The sequence below is a fragment of the Marmota monax genome, unplaced genomic scaffold (genome assembly GCF_021218885.2).
Source record: "Marmota monax isolate L192 unplaced genomic scaffold, Marmota_monax_Labrador192_F-V1.1 WCK01_AAM20220418_F8-fsc00027, whole genome shotgun sequence".
Classification (NCBI taxonomy): domain Eukaryota; kingdom Metazoa; phylum Chordata; class Mammalia; order Rodentia; family Sciuridae; genus Marmota; species Marmota monax.
In genome coordinates, this window is record NW_026694617.1 from 12,228,468 (window position 1) to 12,243,829 (window position 15,362).

At 34.8% G+C, this 15,362-nt stretch overlaps 1 protein-coding gene across 3 annotated transcripts in view; it reads right to left on the minus strand.

Annotated features, from left to right (window-relative positions):
- Positions 1–15,267, minus strand: part of Iqub (IQ motif and ubiquitin domain containing) — an 81,493-nt gene extending 66,226 nt beyond the window's left edge. For 2 of the 3 annotated variants that reach the window (XM_046422461.2, XM_046422459.2), the window contains exon 1: positions 9,731–15,267. The gene's annotated coding sequence lies outside the window, so the exon portion shown is untranslated. The remainder of the gene's footprint in view (positions 1–9,730) is intronic. The other variant, XM_046422460.2, reaches the window with a different exon arrangement.
- Between the last annotated feature and the right edge of the window lie 95 nt (positions 15,268–15,362).

The window sequence follows — 15,362 nt, forward strand, 5'->3', positions numbered from 1 at the left end:
AAATTAAAAAAAATAATAAAATACAAAATAGGGCTGGGGATGTAGCTCAGTGGTAGAGCGCTTACCTAGCCTGTGTGAGGCACTGGGTTTCATCCCTGGCACCACAAAAAAAAATTAAAAAATAAATAAAATAAAATATGACCCATGAAGCCATCTACAACTAAAAAAAAAATCTTAAAAATAAAATGGTGCTCATTTTTTAAAAAAAGTTGATCATTTTCTTAATGCCTGTCATTGGGCTAAAAACCTTGGTGAATTTTTACTTCAAAAACACCGCAGAAAAATTTTTTTTAAATTATCACAAAAATAATCTCAAAACAATTTTAAGTAATATTCTGTAACAAGTATGTCGAAAATATAGTCTAAAATATCTTGCCATCTCTTCTTTTTCCAATAAAGAGTTCCCAGAGGGGGGAAAAAAAGGACTTTTTGCACTACTTCTTTTTCTGAATATAAAACTGATATGAGATTTATGCTTCTGGCTTACAAATGATTAGGTGCTTTGCTGGGAGCCATTAGCCAAGTAGGTATGACAATTTCCTTGCCAGCGTACCCCATGTTGCTTAGTGGAAGGACTCGTGGAAATAGGACATTTTGCAGTGACATTGCAGTTAGGTGACCTTGCTCAAGGACCATGGCGGATCCGGGATTAGGGTGTTCCCAGTTTAGGATAATCGGGTTTAGGGCGTTCCAGGTTTAAGATTATTCCTGCTAGGAATAGGGCGTATCCTGCTGCCTGAGTTCCCCTTGAGTTCTCACGGGATTCAGACAGTATATTTTGGGAGATAGAAGCCCAGTGGAGGTGGATTTGGGCAGAGAAAGTGGATTTCCCCAGAATGTGTTTGTAGACGGCTGGTGTGAGTTCGGGAATAAAGAGTTGCTGTTTGAATCTACAAGCTGTGTGGTGGCTCGTGATTGTGTGCCCAGCCAGACTGCGGCAGTGCTTCAAGGAACCTGGCAGCTCCAGAGCCAGAGTATTCCAGAGAATACACCCTGCATTAGCTCTGCTCTCACAAATCACAGCAGAAACAAACATCTTGACCAATCTAGACTGAGTTTGGAGTTGATTCCATCCAGAGTTACAGTAACTAAGAGCCTGGTTGTAGGAAACAATGTGACAGTATCTAAAAGCTTAGGCCAAATGAGTTGAGAGAATTCCAGAACCTGACTGCCAAAAGGAGAAGTTGGACAAGGAGCCAATATAGCAGGAGCCTACCTATAGAGGCTGGCAGCAAGGAGTGGAGGAGATCACAAGGGCCCTGAGGCTGCATTTCTATGGCAACAGCTGGGGGAAAATTAAACCTAGGAACCTTAGGGAAGTAGGAAAGATCTCTCTGGGGCTTCCATTCGAGCACAGACGTTTATGGAGGAAAAAAAAATCACCCTTAGTCATAGGAGATATCTGGCTACTAGAGGACAAATTTTTTGAGCTGGAACATCTGAAAAATAAATAATCATTGAACTCAAAAAGTAAGCTATAAAGTATTAGAGAAAGTTGAAGAGAGAGTTAGCAAACTGGAAGATAAGATTTTATATCAAATACTGCAAAGAGATAAGGATATGAAAATAGGAGTGATTGTTATGGTTTGGATATGAGGTGTCCCTGAAAACCTCATGTGTGAGACAATGCAAGAAGGTTTGGAGGAGAAATGATTAGGTTATGGCCTTAACCTAATCAGTGAATTAATCCCTGATGGGATGAACTGAGTGGTAACTGGAGGCAAGTGAGGTATGGCTGAAGAAAGTGGTTTGTTGGGGTATGGCTATGGGGTATATATTTTGTATCTGGAGAGTGGAGACCTCTCTCTCTCTCTCTCTGCTTTCTAATCGCCATGTGAGCTGCTTCCCTCTGCCACATTCTTCCTCCATGGTGTCCTGCCTCACCTTAAGCCCTGAGGAATGGAGCCAGCCTTCTAAGGACTAAAACCTCTAAAACTGTGAGCCCTCACATAAACTCTTCCTCCTCTACAATTGTTCTGGCCAGATCATTTAGTCACAGCAGTGAAAAAGCTGACTGAAACTATGATTAAGAGCATGGAGAAGAGAAAAAGAAAGTCAAGCACATATGTTTTTGCTAAGCATACATTTTTCAGAGATCTGAGAGTAGTTTTGTATTGTTATAACAAAACAACCAAACAATAAAGAATATGCAACAGGACTAGGGTTATGGCTCAGAGGTACAGCGCTTGCCTAGCATACTTGAGGCACTGGGTTCGATCCTCAGCACTACATAAAGTAAAATAAAAATAAAAATAAAAAAGTATGCAACAGAGACTTAATATGCCCCATGAAGCCTAAAAATGCCCTGTTGAACCCTTTTCAGAAAAAGTTTGTCAGCCCCTGTTCTGGCACATGTCAAATTAGTTTTCTCATTAGAATGAGAAAACAGAATAATGGAAAAGAAATGTTTTAAAAGAAAATGACTGGGAATTTTTCACAAGTGATAGAAAGTATGAACCCACAGATCCATTTAGTACAACATAAATCTATACCTAATGTACCATGTACATTTTAAGAAATAAAAGAATACCAAAGATGAATATAAGGTCCTGAAAACAAACAGTTGTTTAAAAAAAAATGTATACACACACACACACACACACACACATCACTTGAAATCATTTTAATTTGCTGATATTAATACTAAGAAAAGTAAAATGACTGCAAACTTCTCATTGGAAAAACAAAAGCAAAGGCAAAAAGTGTAATAATTTTAAAAACATAATAATCAACATAGAATTATGCACGCGGAATAATTATTTTTCAAGAAAGAAAATGGAAACATTTACAAATAAGTTACCACTAGGAACTTACTGGCTCTAGAGAAATTTTTTCAAGCATATACATGGAAAGAGAAAAAAATTTCCAAGGGAAATTGTTTTCCAAGTGCAAGAAGGAAAGGTGAAGACATAAAACCATAAATATGTAGACAAATACAAATACTGTCAACATAAAATAATAGTAGGGAATTAGAACAGTAGATAATAATATGCAACTGTAAGGGGAAAATCAGACTGTTCTCAATCCCTCTACTGTTTAAAAACTTTCACTGTGTACTTGAGATTTAGCCATGTATACTGGTTAAGTTATATATGTATAGCTAAATCTAAAATATAATAAATAAAATAACAAAAATAAACTTCTGAAATTTCAAAACAACAAAGGGGTAGGAGGCAGTGGAATGAGAGGGGAAAAAAATGAAAGGAATATCAAGAAAAAATTCAAGAAATTTCCTTAGGTTTTCAGCCACTGAACAATCCTCATATTTGTATACCAAGGAAATATACAAGGATGATTAAGAGACTATCATGAACAATTATACATTAACAAATTGAATAACCTAGAACCAATGGGTAAACTGCTAGAAACATACAACCTAACAAGACTTAATTATGAAGAAATAATGATTAAGGAGAGTGAATCAGTAATCAAAACATCTCTCAACAAAGAAAAGGAGAATTCTTCCACCAAACATTTAAAGAACTAATATTAATCTTTCTCAAACTCTTTCAGCAAAACTCATTTATGGGCCAACATTATACTGACAGCAAAGCCAGACAAGGCCATTACAAGAAAAGATCACGGGAGCCGGGCACAGTGGCACACACCTGTAATCCCAGCGGCTCCGCAGTTTGAGGCAGTTTGTGGATCTCGAGTTCAAATCCAGCCTCAGCAATTTAGCGAGGTTCTAAGAAACTCAGTGAGGCCCTGCCTCTAAATAAAACACAAAAAAGGGCTCGGGGTGTGGCTCCGTGGTTGAGTGGCCCTGGGTTCAATCCTCAGTATGAAAAAAAAAATCCCTATGAACATAGATACAAAAATCCTCAACAAACTACATATTGAGCATACTTAAACCAATAATCCAAAATTGAAATCTGAAATATGACTAAACCTAAAACTCAAAACATTTTTTCTCTGATTTAGGAGAATTTCAGATTTGGAGATTAAGGTAAAGGCTACTTATTGATAAAGCCCATGCAAATACCCACCTATCTAGAAGAACTCTGTAATTTCAAACACTTTCAGTCTCAGGAATTTTGAGAAAGGAATACTCAGTCTGTACCAGCAAACTGAATTTTAACAGCATATTAAAAGGAACATTCACCAAGATCAAGAGGGATTTATTTCTGGAAGGCAAGGATGGTTCAACAAATCATTAAATATAACATGCATTTATTAACATATAACAGAATGAAGGACAGAAACCATAGGATCATCTCAACAAATGCCTAAGAGACATTTGACAGAATTTAACATCTTTTTATGATAAAAATTCTCAATAAATTAGGCATAGAATGAATGTATTTCAACAAAATAAAGGCCACATGTATAAAGCCCACAGCTAACATAACTCATGGTGAAGACCTGAAACCTTTCCCTCTGAGATCAGGAACACTATAAGGATACCCATTCCTGCTACCTCTGTCAACATGGTACTAGTTTTAGAGCAGTTAGCCAAGAAATCAAACAAAACAAAAGCATCCAAATAGGGAAAGAAGTAGTGAAGTATTTTGTGTTTGCTTAGCATATGGGTTCAATCTCCAGCACTGCTAAATAAATAAATAAATAAATAATAGATAGATAGACAGACAGATCTGCCAAACCTTTGTCCCAGGGGAGGATACTGTGGTTATTATACTAGAATACAGGAAAAAGAATGATCTGCACTTTCTCTCTTTCAAAGCTATTCATTATAGAAATAGCTTTGGAAAGCCAGTTCAGAGCAAAGATGTCAGTGCCTTCCAAGAAGAAATGCAAAAGAATGTAATGAACTAGCTCCTGCTCACCTCTTGACCTCATCTTGTAACCACTCTTCTGCCTTATTATGTGTAAGGTCAATTTCTACCCTGGGACTTTTGCATTATATATTTTCAACAAAAATGTGTTACTACAGATCTGTGCAACTGACTCCTTCTAATTTGTCATGTCTCAGCTCAAATGCAATTTCTCCAGGGAAGCTAGCTAAGCACACCACACTCACTCCCTGTTTTATTTTATTCATAAATCTAATCAATGTTGAAAATCATGGTTTATTCATTCACTTACTTGCTTACTGTCTGTCATCCCCAGTAGAATATTGCTTTCATGAGAGAAAGAATATTTTCTGCCTTAACAATGCTGTTCCTCACATCCAGAAACAGGCCTAACAACTAGTAGTTGCTCAAAAAAAATCTTGACTCTGATATATGAGTAAGTAAATATAGGATGCAAAGATGAGCATTACAAAATCTGAATTGTTCATTAGTTCACTATATTAATCAAACAAAAAGAAAAAAAACTATCTATACTTATGCCAAAAATCAACATATTCATGATTTTAAAATATGATAAGCAACCTCAAAAAATACAAAATACTTGGAGATCAAACTAAAAAAAGAGGTGAAAGACATCTACAATGAAAACTACAGAACACTAAAGAAGGAAATTGAAGAAGACCTTAAAAGATGGAAAGATCTCCCATTCTCTTGAATAGGCAGAGTTAATATTGCCCAAATGGCCATAATATCAAAACTGTGATACAAATTTAATGCAATTCCTATTAAAATTCCAATGACATTCTTCATAGAACTAGAAAAGCAATCAGGAAATTCCTTGGGAAAATAAGAGACCCAGAATAGCCAAAGCAATCCTTAGCAAAAAAAAAAAAGTGAAGCAGGAGGCATCACAATACCAGACTTTAAACTATACTACAGAGCAACAGTAACAAAAACAACATGATATTGGCACCAAAATAGACATGTAGACCAATGGTACAGAATAGAGGGCACAGAGACCAACCCACATAAATACATTTATCTCATACTAGACAAAGGGGCCAAAAACATACATTGAAGAAAGGACAGCCTCTTCAACAAATGGTTCTGGGAAAACTGTAAATCCATAAGTAGCAAAATGAAACTAAGCCCTTATCTCTCACCCTGCAAAAAACTCAACTCAAAGTGGATCAAGGACCTAGGAATTAGATCAGAGATGCTGCACCTAATTGAAGAAAATAGTTGGCCTAAATCTTCATCATGTCAGATTAGGCCCTGATTTCCTTAATAAGAATCCTAAAATGCAAGAAATAAAATCAAGAATCAATAAATGGGATGGAGTTAAACTAAAAGGCTTCTTCTCAGCAAAAGAAATAATCATTGACATAAAGAGAGAGTCTACAGTATGGGAGCAAATTTTTACCACATGCACATCAGAGAGAGCACTAATCTCCAGGATATATAAAGAACTCAAAAGATTTAATACCACAAAAACAAACAACCCAATGAATAAATGGGCTAAGGAACTGAACAGACACTTCTCAGAAAATAAACAAGAGATCAACAAATATATAAAAAAGTGTTCAACATCTTTAGTAATTAGAGAAACACAAATAAATCTAAGATTTCATCTCACCCCAGTAAGAATGGCATTAATCAAAAATATAAGCAATAATAATTGTTTGGAGAGGATGTGGGGGACTGAAAATTGTTGCAACCACTTTGCAAGGCAGTGTGGACATTCCTCAGAAAACTTGGTGAGATTGAAGATTATTGTGTTATATAATCTTTATTTTTCCTCCAACTTTTACTATTTTAACATTTTTTTAATTTTTCTTAATATATGTGTTTGTTTTATGTACTCTACTGTCTTCTCACTTGTCTACCCAAAATCACTTCCTCTCTATTCTCCTGCTACTAACCTTCTTCTTTACATTTCTCTTCTATACTTCCTAAGATATAATAACTCTATATCCTCACCTCCTATGTCCTCATCATATCATTCTACACCTCACCTCAGTTCTTTGTCCACCATTAGAAACTATAAACCCTTTTACAAACCTACTGATTATAGTAGATAATAATTGAATTCACCATTTCTGTACATTGTGACCAAATGCAGGCACCCATGTGGGCTTACTGCTTTGGTCTGGATACCATTTGAGTGTGTTCCAGAAGGGTTCATGTGTTGGGAGTTTGGTCCTCAGTATGGCAATGGTGAAAGGTGGTGACCTTAATGGTAGCGCCTATTGGGAGATCACTGGGGCCACCCTTGGAAGTGATTAAGGTAGTTCTGTAGGATCCTGAGCTAGTTCTCTAGAGAGCCCTATCAACACTGGCTTCTGGGCAGCAGTGCAACTGTTCCCTCCCACAAGTACTCCCACATAAAGATGCCATTCTTCAACACCTTACTAGACTGGCATCATGCTGTTGACTTTCAGTCTTTAAAACTGTGGGTAAGTAAGCATCTTTTCTTTATAAGTTACTCAATAGTGAGTATTTCATTATAGTAACAGAAAACAGACCAACATATTCACCTGTGTCACCCCTATAGGACTTGGAGGCCATGGGATATTGGTACAGACTTGAAGCACTGGCTACCTCTTTTGCAAAGAGTTCTTTTTCTCTGACCAGCACCCAAGAAACAGTGATAGGCAAACTTATTAGTTTGCAGGTGGGCCAAAATCCAAGCCTTTCACTGTTCTTAATACTATATGACTATGATAAAGAGGTTTCTTAACCTAAGTTTCATTTTCCTCACTTGCAAAATGGGGTATCAATAGATTCAATATAAAAAATGCTTTTAAGGATTAAATAAAATAATGTACATAAATAGTTAGCAAATAGTTCCTGGCATACAATAACAACTTTATAAATGTTAGCTAACCACTAATAAACTATTTCTAATACTTCCAAAAAGCTAATGATAATTATATATTAGTCATGCCTCAGAGGTATTAAAAATTATTCATTTCATTCAGTAGGAAAAAACACTTTCAAAATACAACATAATAACTAGCCAATAGTTATACTAATTACTTAATCCTCATAGATAGGTTGATGTTATGGTGCTTATGTTATAAGAAATCAGAACAAAATGGTTAAGCAATATATTCAAGATGACTGAGCAAGAAAGCAGTAGATTTGTGATTCAAATCCAGACAATATGAATCCATGCTTCTACACCACTACATTGTATGTCATTTCAATGCAGGAATCAGTGGAAACCAAAAAAGAAGAGGAAAGGGGTACTTGTAACCAAGAAAAAACCTTGGAACTGTTATCTCCCTCTAATCTGAGACTCAACAATGCCCCAAGGTATGTTAGTAGTGGTCAGATCCAGAAGAAAAATAAAGATGTTATAACCAGAAACTGCCTTTCATTTTTTTAATTGAAAACATAAAACATGATTATGATTTAAACTGAGTAGAATTCAACAGCATTTTTTTTTTACTTAACCTACTTAGGATAAGTAGCTAATTATAATGGATCTTAATACTCCCTATATGTGTATTAACATGCTCCATTTTTATATATAAATATATATATATACATATATATATATAAACTCACTGTAGCAAATATGAAATATAAATGACAAAGCACAGACATTGCAGTTCACAATGTAAAATGTTGTGAAATTTCGACCTAAAGAGGTAGCATCATATAGTTTGAAAACATTTTTAATTAATATCTTTCCACTACTGATGTTAATTTTGTTGCTGTGCTATTATTTTTAAGAGAGCAATATGTGCATACAAAAAATAGTAAACTTAATAGAATAGAAAGGAATAAAATAGAAAGTGTATCTTCTTATTTGCCAGATACCTTAATTTTATTTCTCAATGTTAGGCAATGTTTAGAGTTTATCTTTTCAGAAACTGTCTATGAAGGTACAATTATATATTTAAATTTGTTTATGATCATATAAACATATCTTTATATATGTAAATTATTATTATATATTTAAAACTGATTCTTTTACAACTTACTTTTATTTAATATTTACATAACCCATTCTTAACACTTATTTCTATGTAAAACATACTCTTCTACCTCATTCTTTTCAACAACTTCATCACAGGACCAAGTCCACTTTACATTTAGCTGTTGCCCAAACACCTTGTACCTTTATCTTGGTATACAAGTGTAAGTATATGTTCCTAGAACTAGAATAAGCAAATCAAAGAATATGCAGATTTAATTCTGTTAAATCCCATCAAATTGCTTTCCAAAAAGGCAGCACCATACTACAGACTCATGAACAGCCCCTTGACTGCTTCCTTGTGTTCTTATATTTTTTATTAGTTTTAATTAAATACTCTTTTGTTAAGTGTGTGGTTATATTTCCCTTACATGTGTTGTTTATGTTGTCTTTTGCTATATCCAAGTTTTAAATTGTTAGGTAGTGAAATGTATCCATATTTTTGCTTATAAGAGTTTCAAATTTCACCATATGCTTAGAAAACCTTCTCACAATGAAATGTAAGTACACACATAAAATGAGGTGAATCCATCAATGATGGAAACTGATTCCAAAATATATAGTATTGAATGTAAAAACAAAGTGCAGAACAGTATGTACAATGTACAGGTGTAACTACAGGTAAAAGGCAGAATGATCATGGCTCATTTTTTTCACTCTTTGAACTTTTAATCATTCATGTATTATCTAAACGTTTTGATTTTACTGAAATAAAAAGCAGTTTCTATTATGAATGCATACCAAATAAAGCTCCCTTGTCACTTGCAATGCACGATTTCATTTACCATTTAAAGCTTGTTGGTGTAAGTATTAGGACAGAGATCCAGTCCTGCTTTCTACCAGATTGGCCTGGTGAATTTTTGTTTGTTAAGAGGCGAAGTCCGAAGTAGAGGAACAGAGTGACTGGTGAGCAAAGTCTGAAAGCCCTCGGCTTACTAAGGAATGAGGGAAGGCGAAATGTTTTCTAACGCCAGACATGGGCTACACTTACGTTTTGCTTCTGTACTATTTCCGCGATAAGCACTTTGGGTGTGAGGGGATGTACACCTCCTAGCTTGACGCTGCTGCAAATCCCAAATCAGAGAGGCGAAGCTAGAAAGGACGCTTCTCAGGGCTTTTGAAGTGGAACATCCGGACTGGGCAGGTAGCCGCAGAGCACGGGGGATCCCAAGGAAAGGGCAGCCACACCTGTCCTACCTGGCTAATAAATACAGCTATCCGGGACCAAGCGGTTTTGGAGGCTCTTCCAAGCAGCACAAGTCTTGAAAAGACTCTGTTGCAGGCCATATCCTAGCAACGGCCTTAGCGTCCCTCCCTCCTGCTGGGCCCCGCCCTCCAGCACTGAGGAGTTCCTTGAGTGCACCAGGCCCAGAGTAGGGGTGTGCCCAGTGGTTACCTAGGTCAGGGAGTAACCATTCCCCAAGAACATTTACATTTTTGAAAGGAAATGAATGTTTCTCTGAAACAAATGCTGATCACAATTTAAGCTTACAGGTTTTTAAAAAATCAGAATCCAAGAAAATAGAAATATCAAGTGGAGAGGTTAAGCAATTGACAAAGGAGAACTTGGTGTGTACAACAGCAAGTGCCTACTATATCAACAAATTTCATGCTACTATCTCATAATAGCACGTAAAACGTATTATTACTAAGCACCTTACTTATATTTTTAACTTAATGCTTGCAAAGATTTTATTGAGGATCTAGTATGAGCTCCATTTTATTGAGAAAACTAAGGCACAAAGAGGTTTAAAGAGAAACCAGGATTAAACCCAAGCAGTCTGACTTGAGCCCAGATTTTAAACCACTATTCAACACCCTTCCATATTTAAAACGGATGTAAAATAAACTAAAATTTTTGTTTACATAGTACAGGTCCACTCCCTCATTCATAATGGTGTCATTTCTTTATGCCATTTTGCTAAAATTGCACTCATCTCTTCAATGACTTCCTAATGTCCAATACCATTTTTGAAATGGGATACATTCCAGCTATGCTGTTTCAAAATGCATATTTCTTATTAGAATATGAAGTACTGTATTCTTAAATAAATTGGTTTTGCTGTAGGAATGATTTTAAGTAAATGCAAGTCCATTTGAATCACTTCCATATATTCCAGCAAAGGATAAAGGTAGACTAGGTGTGGAGGTACACAGACAAGTTTTTCCAAAAACCCACTCCCAGCTCCAAAATTATAATGCATCTTAAAATTTTACTAGCAATAAGAATTACATTGGTTTTAACACTTTTTTGTCTTTTCTTTAAAATTTGTCACTCATGATCATGTTACAGGCAGTTTGAAAACACTAGCATTAGGGATATCACAGGAATTGGAGGGAAGAAAAAACAGACAGTAGAGAACTCTAAGTATTAGTCTCACAGTGTTAAATGTGACCTGTTACCCAGTATATGTTCATATTTGTTTACAGTGTGCATGGAATTGACTTTACACAACTCAATTTTACAATATCTTACCTAATCTGTAGAATTTCTAGGTAGTTTGTGCAGCCTGAAGAGATTGTTAGCATGTCAAAATCACACACACACACACACACACACACACACACACACAGTTGCTTCATTACATATGAATGTAAAATGAATGAAAATGATCATTAGGAAAAAAATTCAATTTCAAAAGTAGAAGAGTAATTTTCAGTATCATTTTCCATTTTGTTTTTAACCATAAATCTATGCATTTTCTCAGGATTTATTGTTCAAAAAGACTTTTATTTCTTATGAAACATCTACTTTCATTTATCTCAACATTTATATAAATAAGTCCTTCTTTTGATGTGCTTATATTTTTACAAAGATGCCATCTAGTGGCTTTATGAAATAAATTACTTCGAAGCATCTTCCACTGCTATGCCAAGTTGACATAAACAAATATTAGAATAATAATTGAGAAAATTAAGGATCTGAAAATTATGTTTTGGGAATTATCTATATAGATTATATTTGTATCTTGTTTGTGAAATTGTTAAGAGACAGGAAATACAGATGGAGAGTAACTTTTTTGAAAACTTTCTGGGTGAGTCAGATTTTTTATATTTATAGAATATTTCTGATTTCTGAAAGGTAATATGGGCATATATTTTATATTACATAACGCATTCAGTGAGTCTGGGAAACAGTCGAGAATCAAATACATTAATACTTATATGGCAAAAATATACTCATATTAAGATGGAATAAAGACCACAAATAGCCTTCCATCAGTTGTTTTGTTTTCAAATGAGTTATGAAAAACTGCACTTTAAGAGATTTGTAAAATTTAGATAAGTAATCATGAGCCTGTTTTGCCCTTGAGAAAAGGAATACACCCTACAGTTAGAGGAAAAGATTAAAATACAATGATTATAAAATAATACTTATCTTTAGGAAAGTTAAAGGATTCAGCTAATAATTTTTGTTTTGAAGATCATGAGAAATACACAAAAAGAATCTTTGTAATGTTTTCAGTCACTTATAGAAGCTAATCTATAGTAACTTACATATAAACACAGAACAAAAAAAAATAGCTACTATAAGATCACTTTGATAGTTTTAAGCAATGCATGGCAAACTCTATGGAACATTCCAAAAAAAACCCAAAAACGTTGATTGAATTTGTTTTTTGGTTTCTTTGTATGATTTGCTCCTGTGTTCCCATACCCTACCACTATGTTCATGGAAGTTTGTGTTGATGGCACCATGATCAGCCTGGCTCCTTTATATGAGCACTCTTTATCAACTCTTCTTAGAAAAGTAGTATGAAAAAGAAACATTAAAATTCTGGCATTTAGGAAAGCCTATGCAAAGTCACTTATTTTCTCACTACTTTTATTAACTACCTAGAGTTTTAGCTTATTACTTCTAAATAAATTTTCAAATAAATTTCTCCAGTCCCCATCAATAACTCAAATCCTTTATCACATTGAATCTAAAATCTAGAATCTCACTGAAAATCAGGTTTTAATGGAAAAAATAGCATTCAGTAAATACAAAAATATACTTATTATATGCTCAACAACTTGGTACTTAACCCTAAACCCCAGAATACACTTGTACAGGGGGATTAACTTCTGTTTACATAACCATGGAGGCTGGGGAGGTGGGGGGGGAATGATATTAGCTTATATGTGAGATTATTCCTACAGACATTATTTTTCTTCCTTTGTAAACAGTCATAGGTATTATCTTTTTTAAAAAAAATACCTAGCCTTATATTTCTCACTGAATATTAGGACGAGAAAAGGAAAAAGCTCATAAGATTAGCATTTTTTCTTTCATCCACCAATTTGAGGGAAAGGCAGGGTGAGAGAATATTGTAAAAGGACCCATGGAAACCTGACAGCATCACATTCGCTACAAATGACAGTTTGTTTAGCTGTCCAGCTCCTGCTGTTATAGGAAGAATGGCAACCCTGAGATCTGAGCCTTATTTCAGTAGGGGGCCCTACGTCCTGTTTGTACAGGATACCTATCATCCTTATGAAATTATTAATACCTTCTTTCACTTCAAAATCATTCCAAGTTGATTATCCCAAATAAAAGTCATTTCATCTGAAAAAATGTCCAGAAATTAAAATATTCTGAAGTATGGGTGTGAAAGGTATCAATTTTGATATCATTTTCTTGTTTGCAAAGCTCAAATTGATTGCTTTCTTCTGAAGCAGTCAGAGTAAGGTGATTAACCTGAATGAAATCTATCAGGAGCCTACTGCAAACCAAAATAAACCATTCTGAAAATTATTCAAATTAGTCTAGAAACCACTCAGCAACACTGAAGATCTGTGAATAGAAGAATCAATTGCAAAATGGTCAGAATACTTAATATGGAAGTTTATAGGAAGCAAATGGTAAAAGATTTGAAGGAATAAGAACAATCAGGTGTAAAGTTGTGCACGCAGTTGTAATGCCAGTAAATGCAAAAGAGTGATGGACCAAATCGCACTGCCTTTTTGATATCAGTCCTTTTAACATTTTGTGCAAATCCAAAGATCATTGAACAAAGAGAAATCCAGTTTACTACTTCTGTTCATATTATTCTTTACAATTACTTTGACAGAAAAATTCAAGGGAGCAAGATCTAGGTTTGTTGGATTCAGCTGATATGGTATAGGCAGAAATGACAGCATCCCAAGCATATTAGTAAAGAACAACATAATATAAAGTTAGGAGCATGAATTCTAGAACCAGACTGTCTAGGTTCAAAATTTAACTCCATGTCTATATGACCTTGAATATATTATTAAATCATTTCTTTGTCTCAGTTCCTCCAGCACCCCACATTACACAGAATAGGGCAGCACTATTCATGATGGATTCCATTTCCTTATGAGAACAGAGATAGTTCACAGTATCTTCCTCTTACCAAGTTGTGGTGTAGATTTAATGAATGAAAGTACTTAGCACAGTACCTGACATTCATATTTGTCTCAGAAATCATTAACTATTAGGTTTACATACTAGCTATTATTCTACAAGTACGTTATTCTAAAACTGGCAATTCTATTGCAAACACGAATAAAGTCTCCTTTAAATAACAAAGCTACAGAAGCACTGCTGGTGAAATATAAAAGATACTCAAAAATCATGGGAGAAATGGGACTGAAAGTAAAGACACAGCAAAACAATTTTTTTAATGTCCCCAAAGTATCCTAAAAAATTTGGTTAGAAAATTAGCTTGAAAGCATCCATGCACACATGCTTTAGGGTTACATATTTTGACCTTAGCAAATATACTACATAGTTAAGTAAATGTAGAACTGAAAAAGGAAGTTAAATAATCTGAGGGACTAACAACCTTCCTCACCTTAGCCACTGAACTCACAATGGTGCTAGAACCACAGGAATGAGAACCCTGGGCTTGACTCTCCCTTAATACTTCTGCTTGCCCTCCACAAGAAGCTCCCTTGTAATCTGATGGCTAAGAAGTAACCCAACTTACCTACTTAATATTAATTTAGTATTAGGTTATAGCTTTATAAGGGAGAAATATATTTTTTCTTTTTCCTAAAGAAAAAATACAATTTTTTTTCCTCATTTTGAATAATTCAGTTTAGCCGGAAGAGAGAGCACACACATAAATGCCCACACACACAGAGGGAAGTATTTATGATTTATCTATGAAGAAAAAAAATAAATTTAACTGGGTATTTGGAAATAATGGGGAGCTAGGAAGAAAAAGCGAAGACAGATGCAAAGTAATTTGATTTTTGTCAAACTTGAGCTTGCCAACTTCTTTCCTTGAACAGCATTTGTCTTCTGTTTGATACCTACCTGGCATGCATACTACAAACAGTGAAAACTACTTAGTGATTCCACTTTGAAATTATACCCGTATGACTAAGATATTTTGAATATACTCATGTGTGCCAGGTAAACTTCAGGAACTCCTACTACCATTTTTAAAAGAAATTCTACATCCATCCTGGTGTAGTTGGGTTGATCAATAAAACTAAAGGCTAAGGGCCAGATAACTTCCTTAAATGAAACAAAAGGAAAAGCTTATCCAACAACCTATGTAAAAATAAGAAATTTTTCAAGTACCAAAAATCAATTCTTCAATTGTACAATGAGTTCTAATCAGATGGTTTTCAAGGCTAATAAAGTAACAACAAAATGTGACAAAATG